Source organism: Pipistrellus kuhlii, unplaced genomic scaffold (assembly GCF_014108245.1).
Source record: "Pipistrellus kuhlii isolate mPipKuh1 unplaced genomic scaffold, mPipKuh1.p scaffold_m20_p_33, whole genome shotgun sequence".
NCBI lineage: Eukaryota > Metazoa > Chordata > Mammalia > Chiroptera > Vespertilionidae > Pipistrellus > Pipistrellus kuhlii.
In genome coordinates, this window is record NW_023425533.1 from 5,880,969 (window position 1) to 5,895,264 (window position 14,296).

At 38.2% G+C, this 14,296-nt stretch overlaps 1 protein-coding gene and 1 non-coding gene across 4 annotated transcripts in view; both read left to right on the forward strand.

The window, feature by feature from the left end:
- Nucleotides 1–14,296, forward strand: part of COL4A5 (collagen type IV alpha 5 chain) — a 358,160-nt gene that overhangs the window by 320,701 nt on the left and 23,163 nt on the right. The window lies entirely within an intron of this gene.
- Nucleotides 8,807–8,913, forward strand: LOC118731916. The gene has a single exon (XR_004992006.1). It is a non-coding gene; the product is annotated as a U6 spliceosomal RNA (small nuclear RNA).

Genomic DNA, 14,296 nt, shown 5'->3' on the forward strand with positions numbered 1-14,296 from the left:
GATATATGTGTAAGATCAATTTATAATGGGGAGTAAAAATAAAGGATAAAGAAAAACTAAAGCAGGAACAGGGTAATAGAAACAGGAATAAAAAGGGGGAAAGTGAGGAAGAGAGTGTTGGCATAAAGCAGTGTTTCCCAAACTTTTGACATATGTGTACCCCTTCTATAATTTTTGTAACGCTGAGTACCCCTCGTACTCATGAGAACGTGGAATTAGGCGCAGCTAAGCATGGCGCAGTGCATATCCCCACCAAACTCCGGTGCAATGCGTACCCCCACCAAACTCTTCCCATACCTTTGGGGGTACACGTACCACACTTTGGGAAATACTGGCATAAAGGAAAAATTGAGATAGAGTAAAATAATGCTAAAAGAAAAAGAAAAATAGAATGTAGAGTACTAATCTCAACATAAAATAAAATAAACAATAAGATATAACTTTTCAAAAAGGTAAAACAATAGTAATAATAATAGTAGTAATAATAATTAAAAATAAAAATCTCTATATAGAAAAGCCTAAGTGACTGGAAAACCTGGTGGTCAGCTATGATGTGCACTGACCACCAGGAGGCAGGTGTTCAATGCTGGAGCTGCTCCCTTTTGGTCAGTGTACTCCCACAGCTGACAGACATTCAGCAGATAGATGGGCGCCAGACAACAGGCTCATAGCTGGTGAACACAGCTGTGCCAGCATGAGCCTCTCCTGTGGACACTCCCCCTGCACACCCAAGTGGCAGCAGGCACAGTGGGGCCAGGATGAGAGGGAGCAGCACAGCACCTAGCCTGGGCTTGGGCTCCTCCCTGGCCGCCTGCTGCTTCATGCACTACTTTGTGCTGTGTGGGGTCAATGCAGACAGTGGGATGGAGCCTGAAGAGCTGTTGGGAAGGCCAGGCTGCAGTGGCACAGAGGTCCACTGATACCTGCAGGCCAGGCCGAGGGACCCCACTGGTATACAAATTTGTGCACCAGATCTCTGGTATGATAATTTAAAAAAGTAAAATCAATTGAGAAAAAAAGAATTAGTTTCTTAAGTAAAAGAAAAAAACTTAAAAAGTGAAGTAGTGAAGCTCGCTCATTTCCTCTACTCTTATGCTTGGTGCATCGGTTTCCTATCAGGTAGTCAGCACAGTGTTAAAGTTTCCTTTGTTTCTCTGCCTGCCTTTAGTTGTATTTACACAAGTCAATTTCTGACACAACCCCTGGGTGGCAGTGTTTCTGTATTAATTTCTGGGACTAAATGGCCCCTCTGTGTAGTGTTTAGACTCTTCTTTCACTGCTGCACTTAATTCTGAGTTGGAGACATGAACTGACCTAGAGCTTGTTTCTTGCTCATCTCTCCTTATTATGATCCCCAGTTTCCACAAAAACAACTTTCCCCTGCAGTCTCGGTGAGTGTTTTTAATTGGAAGATCCTATGTACTGGACTTAACAAGCAATAGCAAAGTGTTAAAAAGAAAATAAAAAGACAAAGGAGCTGCACCAACTTGCGTAATTTTCCCCTGGCACTGCGCAGCCTGTATAGAACTTCAGGCTGCCTTACTGGTCGCAGTTTCCCATGGTTGTAGGCTTATATCTAGAGTAAGGTGACCAGACATCCTGCTTTCGGTGGGTTAAAAAACTGGTACATTGGGAGAGCCAAGATAGTGGCCAACAGAATGGCAGGCTGCAAGACAGTGTGTGAAAGAGCAAATGAGAGTGAGAACGCGTGGATGTGTGGTGAGGGTCTGTATTTGTGAGTGAGGTGCAGCTATATCCCATGGGACTATTGGGGACTGATGGACTGGGCTCCATAGCTGGGCCACCTCTTCTACTGATGAAATTTCTCCCGGAGCAGCTGGTTCTGCTGCAGAGACCTCACCATCTTGAAGGGGATAGTTACTGTGATTGGAAGCCCAGCTTTACCTTCAACTGGGGACACCTCAGATACCTTCCAGGACCTTACAACCACCACGTCCAGAGACCAACTGCCTCATCTGCGAACCCACAAGCATAAAAACTCCAGCCTACAGCCTCCTAGTCCATAAGCACCTAAAAAGTTTGTCCAGGGGCAGACAAAGCAGTGCCAAATATTCGGACAGGCCCTATGCCTTCTCACAGAGCAGATAGAAGTAACAGCTGAATTGAATAACATCCACCCAAAATTGGCAAAATAAACATAGCTGGTGAGGCAATATATGGTTGGAAAGGTCAGAGATCTCCTGGAGAGAGGTAAGATCTCAGATCCAGGCTGGAGGGAGAAATTCAAGCAGTAGAGACTAGAGCCTCAGAGGGAGACTGTGCCCCACTAAATCCGCAGCCCTAAGGGTCAGTGTAGCCCTCAAATGTAGAAGAGGGTCCACAGGTCTTCTGGCAGAAGTGGACTCTAGATTAAGGTGACCAGATGTCCTGCATCCCGCAGCATTAAAAAAAAACCCCGATTTAAAATACCATGGGACACGGGACAGATTGTTAAAAATAGTGAACTACCCCAGTTCAGGAATTTTGTGCACTAGACTTAGAATTAAAAAGCCATAGATTTTTGGGTGTTAATTTTGTATCTTTCTACATTGTCAAATTCATTTCTTAAGTCTAGCAGCTTTTTGATTGAGTCTTTGGAGTTTTTTATGTACAGTATCATGTCATATGTGAATACTAGTAAGGACAATTTGAGTTCTTTTCCAATTTGGATGTATTTAATTTCTTCTTATATGATCACTTTGGCTAGCACTTTCCAGTACTATGTTGAACAGGAGTGGTGAGTATAGACATCCCTGTCTTGTTCCTGTTCTTAGGGGAAATTGATTTAGTTTTTGCCCACTGAGTAAGATGTTGGCTGTAGGATTGTGATATAAGACTTTATTATGTCGAGGTATGATCCCTTTAGTCCTATTTTGCTGAGCGTTTTTATCAAGAAAGGTGGTTGCATTTTGCCAAATGCTTTTTCTGCATCTGTTGATATGTTTTATTTTTTTTGTGTGTGTGTGTCTCAATTAGTTTATGTGATGTATCACAAATATTGATTTGTGTATATTGTACCATCTTTGCATCCCCGGAATAAATCCCACTTGGTCATGGTGTATGATCTTTCTAATGTAATGCTGGGTCTGATTTGCTAGAATTTTGTTGAAGATTTTAGCATCTATGTTCATCAAGGATATTGCCTTGTAGTTCTCTTTCTTTATGGTGTCTTTACCTGGTTTTGGAATTCGGGTACTGCTGGCTTCATAGAAAGAGCTTGGAAGTGTGCCTTTCTCTTGACTTTTTTGGAATAGTCTAAGGAAAATAGGTTTTAGTTCTTTCAATGCTCGGTAGAACTCCCCTGTAAAGCCATCCAGACCAGGGCTTTTTGTCCCGGCCCAAGGGGCAACAACGGGGGTATGCAGGAACCACCTAAGAGAATGAAACAAACAAGGAACGCGGAAGAATGGAGGCAAGACAAGGTTCTGATCAAGCCTCAACTTTATTCTTTGAAATGGCTGTATATATACAGCAGAAACAAAGGGGGGCAGGATTGCCTATGCAGAGGGGTCTTTGGCAGTGTACAATTGGTTTAGGCACTGAGTGGCAAGGTGGTAAGGTATCTGGCAACACAGGATTGGCTAACTGCCAGGGCAGTGTAACATTCCAAGGTGTAACATTCCAAGGCTGGGCTATCTATGGGGGAGGATCAGGAAGGGGAAGTTGCAAAGATGCTAAGCGGCAGGTTAATCTTATCTTCTGGCCAAACCCTCAGGGCACCGCATAACTTCTGCTTAATTCTATTTTCTTAAGACTGAGTTGCTTGTCTCAACTCTGATGGCTCCCAACAGCTTTTGTTTGCTGGAAGGTTTTTGATCACTACATCAATTTCATCGTTTGTTATCAGCCTATTCAGATTTATTTATTCTTCCTGATTGAGTTTTGGGAGCTTTTACTTTTCTAAGAATATATTCATTTCATCTAGGTTGTCCAGTTTTTGGAATACAGTTGTTCATAGTACTTTTTTCATAATTGTTTGTATTTCTGTGGGATCGGTTGTTACTTCCCTCTTTCATTTCTGATTTTGTTTCATTGCTTCTTGGTGAGTCTGGCTGGATTATCCTTTCAAAAAACCAGCTCTTGGTTTTATTGATATTTTGTAAGTTTTTGTCTCTATGTCATTTATTTACACTCTGATCTTTATTATTTCATTCATTCTGCTTACTCTGGGCGCTTCTTGTTGTTTTCTTTCGAATTCTTTGAGATGTCTTGGTTAAATAATTTATTACCCTTATTTCTAGTTTTTTTCAGGTAGGGCTGTAGAGCTATGAACTTCCCTCTCAAGACTGCTTTCACTGTGTCCCATATATTTTGTATTGTTGTCTTTCCATTGTCATTTGTTGCAATGATGCCTTTTATTTCTCTTTTTATCTCTTTGGTAACACAATGATTGCTTAATAGCATGCTATTCAGCCTGCAAATGTTTCATTTCCCCCCCCCATTGTTTTTATTGTAGTTGACTTCTAATTTTATGCCATTGTGATCTGAGAAAATGCTTGATATGATTTCTATGTGTTTGAATTTTGATACACTCTGCCTGTATCCCAATAGAGGTCTATCTTTGAAATTGACCCATGTGCACTTAAGAATGTATATTATATAGCTTTTGGGTAAAATGTTCTGACTATGTCAATTAAGTTCATCTGATCTAGTGAGTCATTTAGGATTGATGTTTCTTTGCTGATTTTTCATTTAGAGGATTAATCCAGTAGTGTCAGGGAGGTATTAAAGTTGCCTACTATGACTGTGTTGCTTTTGATCTCTCCCTTGATATCTTCCAGAAGTGTTTTTTGTTGTTGTTGTTTTGTTTTTTGTGGTTTTTTTAATGTATATAGTTGCTCCTGTATTGCGTATCCATATGTTTACCAGATTTATATCCTTTTGTTGAATTGCTCCCTTTAATATTATGAAGTGGCCTTCCTTATAGATTTGTTTTTCTTCCTATACTAGTTCCTTTAGCTTCTTTCTTGCTTCCTTGTTGACATTATTTTCTTATACTTCTTTCTCAATTTTCTTTAAAACCCCTCCATATCTTTGGTCTCATGTCTTTTAGTATTATTTTCATTCTTTGCTCTCTTTTTATTTTTATGCTTTCCTTTTATTATTGCTTTATGTATCTTGATTATCATTGTGTTTTTGTTTTGTTCCTGTTGTGTCTTCTGTTCTGTCAGCATTTGTATAATGCTGACATGATAAGGTTATGGGTTAAGCCTCACTGTCAGTGAGTCAGAGGGGAGATCCCTCCTATGAAAGGGACATTAACAATCAAGTCTCAGTTATAACGGGAGAGCCAAAATAATGCATCCAAGGGACAGTCTTAAAGTGTCCAATTCTGTATATCAAAGAAACTGCATTACTGGACCCCACAACATACTTCCTACATAATGCCACCCCACAAAGGCTGGGAAGAATAACAATTCTAGCTAAAACATAGAAACAAATACAAAACAGGAGGTAAAATGGGGAGACAAAGTAACAAAACCCAAATGAAAGTAAAGGGGAACTCTCCAGACAATGAACTAAATGAAATGGAGACAAGCAACTTATCAGACATAGAGTTCAAAGTAATGGTTATAAATATGCTTAAGAAACTTTGTGCAAATTACGAGGAACTCAGTGGGAATTACAGGAGCATGAAAAGGGAAATAGAAACCCAGAACCAAACATAAATGAAGAATAACACATCTGACATCAAGAAAGTGAAGGCATTAAAAGTAAATTGGATAAAGAATATGATCCAATCAGTGATTTGGAAGACAAGGTAGAAAGAAATAATTAATTAGAGCAACAAATAGAAAAAAGTATTGAAAAGGCAGAAAGATGGTTTAAGGGAACTCTGGAACAACATGAAACATAACATCTGCCTCATAGGAATAGCAGAAGGGGAAAATGTGAGCAAGGAACAGATAAACTTTTTAAAGAAATAATGATAGAAAACTTCCCCAACTTAGTGAAGGAAAAATTCATACTAGTACAGGGGGCACAGAAAGTTCCAATCAATATAAACCCAAAGAGACCCACACCTGTCTAGACACATCATAATCAAAATGGCAAACATTAGAGACATAGAAAGACTCTTAAAAGCAACAGGAGAAAGAAATTTACCTACAAAGGAGTTCTGACTAGAATGTCAGCTGACTTCTGAATAGAAACACTTCAGGTCAGAAGGGAGTGGCATGAAGTATTGAAAGTAATGGAAAACAAGGGCCTAAATCCAAGACTATTGCATCCATCAAAGCTATCATTGAAACTGAAGGTGAAATAATAACATTTCCAGACAAAAAAAGGTTAAACTAGTACATTACCACCAAACTAGAAAAGCAAGAAATCTTAAACACATTGAGGATGGATCACGATAATTCTTGCTTTATATTACACAGTGTTTTTTACAAAGTATCATATGTTAAAAAGATATCAGCTTGTAATAACATGTAATAAATAACTTAAAAATGCATTGGGTATTTGATTTTAAAGTGTGCCTTTAACATTTATGTAAAATGGTTTTGTACTCATTCAGTAGAAACTTACCCAGCCACTGGGTAAAGCTAGCAATAAAACTACTGGTCTTCAATGTGTTTAAGGGATTTTCTTTAAGAAGATGAAGTAAAGAGAGAGAGAGAAAATCACAGCTATAATGAAAATAAAATGGCAATAAGTAAAAAATGGCAATAAATAGATACCTATCAATAATAACCTTAAAATATGTCTGAACTCTATGTCTGTAAGTAGATTAAATATTCCAGTCAAAAGACATAAGGTGACAGAATGGGTAAGAAAACATGACTCATAGAAGCTGTCTACAAGAGATCAACCTCAGAGTAAAAGATGCACAGAGACTGAAAGCAAAGGGTTGGAAAAATATTCTATGCAAATTGTAAGGGGAAAAGCTGTTGTTGCAATACTTATATTGGACAAAATAGACTTCAAAACAAAGCTCATTCAGTAGCCGCTTGAGCAACCCACCCAATACTGAGGAGCGGCAGCCCCACACAGCTGACCCCCATCTAAGGAACAGCAACTGTGCGCAACCCACACCCTGCACCTGTCCGAAGAGCAGCAGCTGTGCTGCATGAGTAGCCAGCCATCTTCCAAGGAGCAGCAGCTGTGCAAGAAACCCCACCCCCTTCCAAGGCTCAGCAGCTGTGTGAGTAGACCATCCCTTTCTGAGAAGCAGCAGCCACATGTACTGCCTACCACCATCCGAGGAGCAGCAGTTGTATGAGCTGTCTGTCCCCATCCAAGGAGCAGCACCTGTGTGAGCAGCCCACCCCCTTCTGAGGAGCAGCAGCCATACAAGCAGCCTGCCCCCATCTGAGAAGCAGCAGCCACACAAGCAGCCTTCCCCAATCTGAGGAGCAGTAGCCACAAAAGCAGACCACCCACGTGCAAGGAGCAGCAGCCCTGTGCAGTTCGCACTGGTCTGAGGAGCAGCACCCACACGCAGCCTGCACCTGTCCAAAGAGGAGGAGCCAGGTGAGTGGAATGTTTCTCTTTGAGGGGCATCAACAGCACAAGCAGCTCACTCCAACTCGAGGAATAGCAGCTACATGAGCAGACTGCCTTGCATCTAAGGAGAAGCAGCTGCATGAGCAACCCACACCTGTACAAGGAACAGCAGCCCTGCAAGCAACCTGCCCCTATCCAAGGAGCAGCAGCATCACGAGTAGCCTGTCCCATCTGAGGAACAGCAGCAGCATGCAGCCAGACTCCCATCTAAAGAACAGCAGCCAAGGGAGTAGTCTACCCCTGTCCGAGGATCAATAGTCATGTGAGCAGCTGGCCCCCATCCAAGGAGCAGTAGACATGAGCAATCCGTCCCTATCCAAGGAGCAGCAACCTCATAATCAGCCCACCCCTGTCCAAGAAACAGCAGCTATATGAGCAGCCTCCCCATCAGCCAGAGGAGGAACCACTGCTGCAAACAGCACCCACCAAAGGAGCTGTTGCCAACTGAGAAGCAACTGCTGCCATAACAGCCCAAGGAGCAAATGCAGCCAGAGAACCTATTGCCACCCAAGAAGCAGCCCCTGCACAGCTCGAAATCTAGACCAGTCTGTGAGACAAAAAATGGGTAGACAAAGATACCCCTTAAAGGAAAGAAATAGAGGAATCACCAGGAAAACAGCTAAGTGAAACAAAGGCATGCAATATGTCAGAAAAAGAATTCAGAATAAGGGTCATAGAGTTCATAAACCTGATGGAAGAAAAAACAAAGGCCATAACAACAGACAAAACAGGCAACTACATAATACTAAAGTAAATGATTCAATATGAAAATATAACCCTTGTAAACATACATGCATCCAATACAGGAGCATCCAAATATATATATAGCAAACAAACAACAACAACAACAACAACAAAAATCCTGATGGACTTTAAAGGAGAGATTGACAGCAATACAATCATGGTAGGGGATATTAACATCCCACTGACATAAACGGATAGAATTTCCAGACCAAAAATCAATAAGGAAACAGAGGCCTTAAATGACACACTAGATCAGATGGATCTAACTGATAGTTACAAAATATTTCAGTCCAAATCAACAAAACATACATAATTCTCAAGTGCACATGGAACATTCTCAAAGATAGATAAAATGTTAGGACACAAAACAAGTCTATACAAATTTGAGAAGATTGATATCGTACCAAGCTTCTTCTCATATCTCAATTAGAAATTAATGAAATTAGAAATTAAATTAAATAAAAAACTCAAAATCACTCAAATATATGGAGGCTAAGTAGCAGGTTATTAAACAATGAATGGGTTACCAATGAGATCAAGAAAGCAATTAAAAATGGTGCTCTCTTTGACAGCACATATACTAAAATTGGAATGCTAAAGAGAAGATTAGCATGGCCCCTGCACAAGGATGACACACAAATTTGTAAATTATTCCATATACTTTTATGGAGGAAATTGAAGCAGTAATCAAAAAGCTTCCAGTAAAAAAAAAAAAAAAAAAAAAAAAAAAAAATCCTAGGGCCAGACGGCTTCACAGGGGAGTACTACCAAACATTCTAGGAAGAACTAAAACCTATTCTCACACTATTCAAAAAAATTCAAGAGGAAGGGACACTTTCAAACTCCTTCTATGAAGCCAGCATCACCCTAATACCAAAAACAGATAAAGACAACACAATAAAAGAGAATTACAGTCTAATATCCCTCCTGAACAAAGATGACAAAATCCTCAACAAAATTCTAGCAAATCGAATCTAGCGATACTTTAGAAAGATCATACACCATGACCAAATGGGATTTATCCCAGGGATGCAAGGATAGTTCAACATCTGCAAATCAATAAATGTGATACACCATATAAACAAACTGAGAGATAAAAACCATATAATCATATCCATTGATGCAAGAGAAGCATTTGACAAAATGCAATACCCTTTCTTGATAAAAACACTCAGCAAAATGGGAATAGAGGACTCATACCTCAACATAATAAAAGCCTTATATGACAAACCTACATCCAATATCACACTCAATGGGCAAAAACTAAAACCATTTCACAGAAGAACAGGAATTTGAAAGGAATGCCCACTTTCATCACTCTTGTTTGATATAGTTCTGAAAGTGCTAGCCATATCAATTAGATAAGAGGGAGAAATAAAAGGTATTCATATTGGAAAAGAAAAATAAAACTATCAGTCGCAAATGACATGATACTGTACATAGAAAAGCCAAAAGACTCAATCAAAAATTATTAGACTCAATAAATGAATTCAGCAATGTAGCAGGATACAAAATTAATGCCAAGGCATCTATGGCATTTTTAATACACCAATAGTGAACTTACAGGAAATATATATATATATATATATATATATATATATATATATATATATATGATCTCATTTACCATCACATCAAAATTAAGATACCTTGAATACACTTAACTAAGAAGGTAAAAGAACTGTACACGGAAAACTACAGGACACTGAAAAAAGATATAGAGGAAGACATAAACAGAAGTAAGTACATACTGTGTTCATGAATTGGTAGAGTCAACATAAAAATGTCCATATTACCCAAAGCAATCTATAGATTTAATGCACTCCCCCATTAAAATACCAATGGCATATTTCACAGACCTAGAACAAACACTCAAAAAATTCATCTGGAAAAAAAATTTAAAAAAAAGACCTGAATACCTGCATCAATCCTGAGAAAGAACAAAGTAGGAACAAACTAGGAGGAATCTCAATACCAGATATCAAGCTGTATTACAAAGTCACTGTTCTCAAAACAGCCTGGTACTGGCACAAGAACAGACATATAGACCAATGGACTAGAATAGAGAACCCAGAAATGAAACCCATACCACTATGCTCAATTAATATTTAACAAAAGAGGCAAGAGCATACAATGGAGTCAAGACAGTGTATTCAAAAAACATTGGACAGATACATGCAAAAAAAATGAAACTAGACCACCAACTTACACCATTCACAAAAGTAAACTCAAAATGGAAAAGGGACTTAAATGTAAGATGGGAAACCATAGAAATATTAGAGGACTCCATAGGCAGCAAAATAACTGACAGATGCCAAAGTAATATCCTCACTGATACAGCTCTTAGGGCAATGGAAACCAAAGAGAAAATAAGCAAATGGTACTACATCAAAATAAAAAGTTTTTTTCACAGCAAATGAAACCATCAACGAAACAAAGAGAAAGCCCACTGCATGGGAGAACATAATTGCCAATATCATCACTGATAAGTGTTTAATCTCCAACATTTACAGGGAACTCATACAACTTAACAAAGGGAAGATTAACAACCCAATCAAAAAAATGGGCAACAGATCTAAATATATACTTTTTGAAAGAGGACAAACAAAAGGCTAAGAAACATATGAAAACATGCTCAAAGGAACATGTTTGTCATCGGAGAGATGAAAATCAAAAAGACAACAAAGTACCATCTCACACCTGTCAGAGTGGCTATCATCAATAAATCAGCAAATAACAAGTGCTGGTGGGGATGCTGACAAAAATGAATCCTTATGCACTGCTGGTGGGAATCCAGACTGGTGCAGCCACTGTGGAGAACAGTATGGAGTTTCCTCAAAAAACAAAAATGGAACTCCCATTTGACCCACTAATGCCACTTCTAGGAATATATCCCAAGAAACTAGAAATACCTATGAGAAAAGATATTCACTCCTATGTTCATAGCAGCACAATTTACCATAGCTAAGATTTGGAACTAGCCTAAGTGCCCATCAGCAAATAAGTGGATTAAAAAAAAACCTGTGGTACATCTACACAAAGGAATACTAAGCTGTGGGGAAAAACAAAAAGAATGAATTATTACCATTTGCAACAGCATGGATGGAACTGGAGAGCATTTTGCTAAGTGAAATAAGCCATCCAGAGAAATATAATATTACATGATCTCACTCATTTGTGGAATATAATGAACAACATAAACTGATGAACAAAAACAGATCCAGAGACAAAGAAGCATTGTTAAGACTGTCAAACTTCAGAGGGAAAGTAGGGGAGGGAGGGGGTAATGGGGAGAGATCAACCAAAGGACTTGTATGCATGCATATAAGCCTAACCAATGGACACATACACCAGGGGGGTGAGCACAACAGTGGGGGATGGGAGGCAATGAGGGGATAATGACACATATGTAATACTTTAATCAATAAAGAAAAAATAAATTAAAAACTTATTGAAATGAACTCAAAACCACCAAAAATCAATAGGAGACAGCAAAAGCAGTCCTGAGGGGGAAGTTCAGAGCCATACAGGCTTATCTTAAGAAACAAGCAAAAGTACTAACCAACTGTCTAACCCTATAACTAAGTGAATTAGAAAGAGAATAGCAAGAAAAGCCCAGCTGAAGTTGAAGGAGGGAAATTATAAAGATCACAGAAGAAATAAATGACATAGAGTCTAAAGAGAAAACACAGTGCAAAATATTAATGAATCCAGGAGGCACTATAACAATGGGCACCACAGAAATACAAGGACTATAAGCAAATGTTATGACCAGCTTTATGCCCACAAACCGGACAACCTGGGTGAAATAGACAAATTCCTAGAAACAATCTTCCAAAACCTCATCAGGAAGAATCAGAAAACTTGAGTAGACCAATAACAACTGATGAAATTAAAGCAGTAATTTAAAAACTACCAGCAAGCAAAAGTACTGAACTAGATGGATTTATAAAGGAATTTTACCAAACATACAAAGAAGAACTAACATATATCTCTTCAAACTTTTCCAAAAGATTCGAGAGGAAGGAACACTTACAAGCTCTTTTTACAAAGCCAGTATTATCCTAATTCCTTAACCAGATAAAGACACTATAAAAAAAAAAGATACAGACTAATACCCCTGATGAACACAGACACAATAATCCTCAACATTTGTTCAATATATTAAATATACCATGATTCAGTGGGATTTATTCTGGGGTTGCAAAACTGGTATAATATTTGCAAATCAATAAATGTGACACATCACATAAACCAAATGAAAGATTAAAATCACATGATCAATAGATGTAGAAAAAGCATTGGACAAAACCCAGAACTATTTGATTTTTATAAAAATTCTCAGTAAAGTGGAAGAAGAGGGATTATAACTCAACATAATAAAAACCAAATATGATACATCACAGCCAACATCATACTAACTGGGGAAAAACTAAAACCATTTCCCCTAAGAACAGGAACAATAGAGGGATGTCAGCTTTCACCACTCTCATTCAACATACTACTGGAAGTCCTAGGCACAGCACTCAAACAGGAAAAGATAAAAAGCACCCAAATTGGAAAGGAGAAAATAAAACTTATTATTCACAGATAACAGAATAAAGTACATAAAAAATCCTAAAACTGTCTTAACCTGTTTGGCTCAGTGGATAGAGCATTTGCCTGCGGATTGAAGGGTCCCAGGTTTGATTCTGGTCAAGGGCATGTACCTTGATTGCTGGAACATCCCCAGTAGGGGGTGTGCAGGAGGCGGCTCATTAATTTTCTCTCTCATCAATATTTTTAACTATCTATCCCTCTCCCATCCTCTCTGTAAAAAAAATCAATAAAATATATATTGTATTTTTAAATATATATGTATTAGACCTAATAAATGAATTCAGCAAGATAACAGGATACAAAATCAGCACCCATAAATTGATGGCATTTTTATACACCAATAATGAACTATCTGAAAGAGAAACTAAAAAAACAGTCCCATTTACCATTTCAGCAAAAATAAAAATATATCTAGGAATCAACTTAACCAAGGAGGTAAAAGACTCATACTTGGAAAACTATAGAACATTATATAAGAAATAGAGGAAGATACAAATAAATGGAAGTCCATATTATGTTCATGGATTGGAAGAATTAGCATCATTAAAATTTCCATACTACCTCAAGCAATATATAAATTCAATGCAATCCCTATTAAAATGCCAAAGGCATACTTCACAGAACAAGAACAAATATTAAAACATTTATATGGAAGCATAAAAGACCCTGAATAGTTGTATCAATTTTGAGAAGAACAAATTTGGAGGGATCACAATACCAGACATCAAACTACACTACAGTGACATTATACTCAAAATAATCTGTATTGGCACAAGAACTGGCATATGGAACAGCGTAATAGGACAGAGACCCCAGACATTGACCCACACCATTACGGTCAATATTTGTCAAAGGAGACAAGAACACACAATGAAGTAAAGACAGTCTCTTCAACAATGGTATTAGAAAAACTGGATAGACATGCAAAAATATGAAACTAGACAACCAATTTACACCATATACAAAAACAAACTCAAAATGGCTAAAGGACTTAAATGTAAAACAGGAAACCATAAAAATCTTAGAAGACTCCATAGGCAGCAAAATATCCAATATATCTCATAGCGATAGCTTTACTGATACAGCAACTAGGGCAAAGGAAACTAAAGAGAAAAATAAATAAATGGAACTACATCAAAATAAAAAGCTTCTGAACAACAAAAGAACCATAAGCAAAACACAAAGGGTGCCCACTGTATGGGAGAACATATTTGGCAGTGATACATCTGATAAAGGGTTAATATCCAAAATATATAAGGAATTCATACAACTTAACCAAAAGAAGACAAACAATCCAATAACAAATGGGCAATGGATCTAAATAGACTCTTCTGCAAAGCACGCATACCGAAGGCTAAGAGTCATATGAAAAAAAATGCTCAACGTCACTGGTCATCAGAGAGATACAAATTAAAATGACAATGAGCTATTGTCTCACACCTGTCAG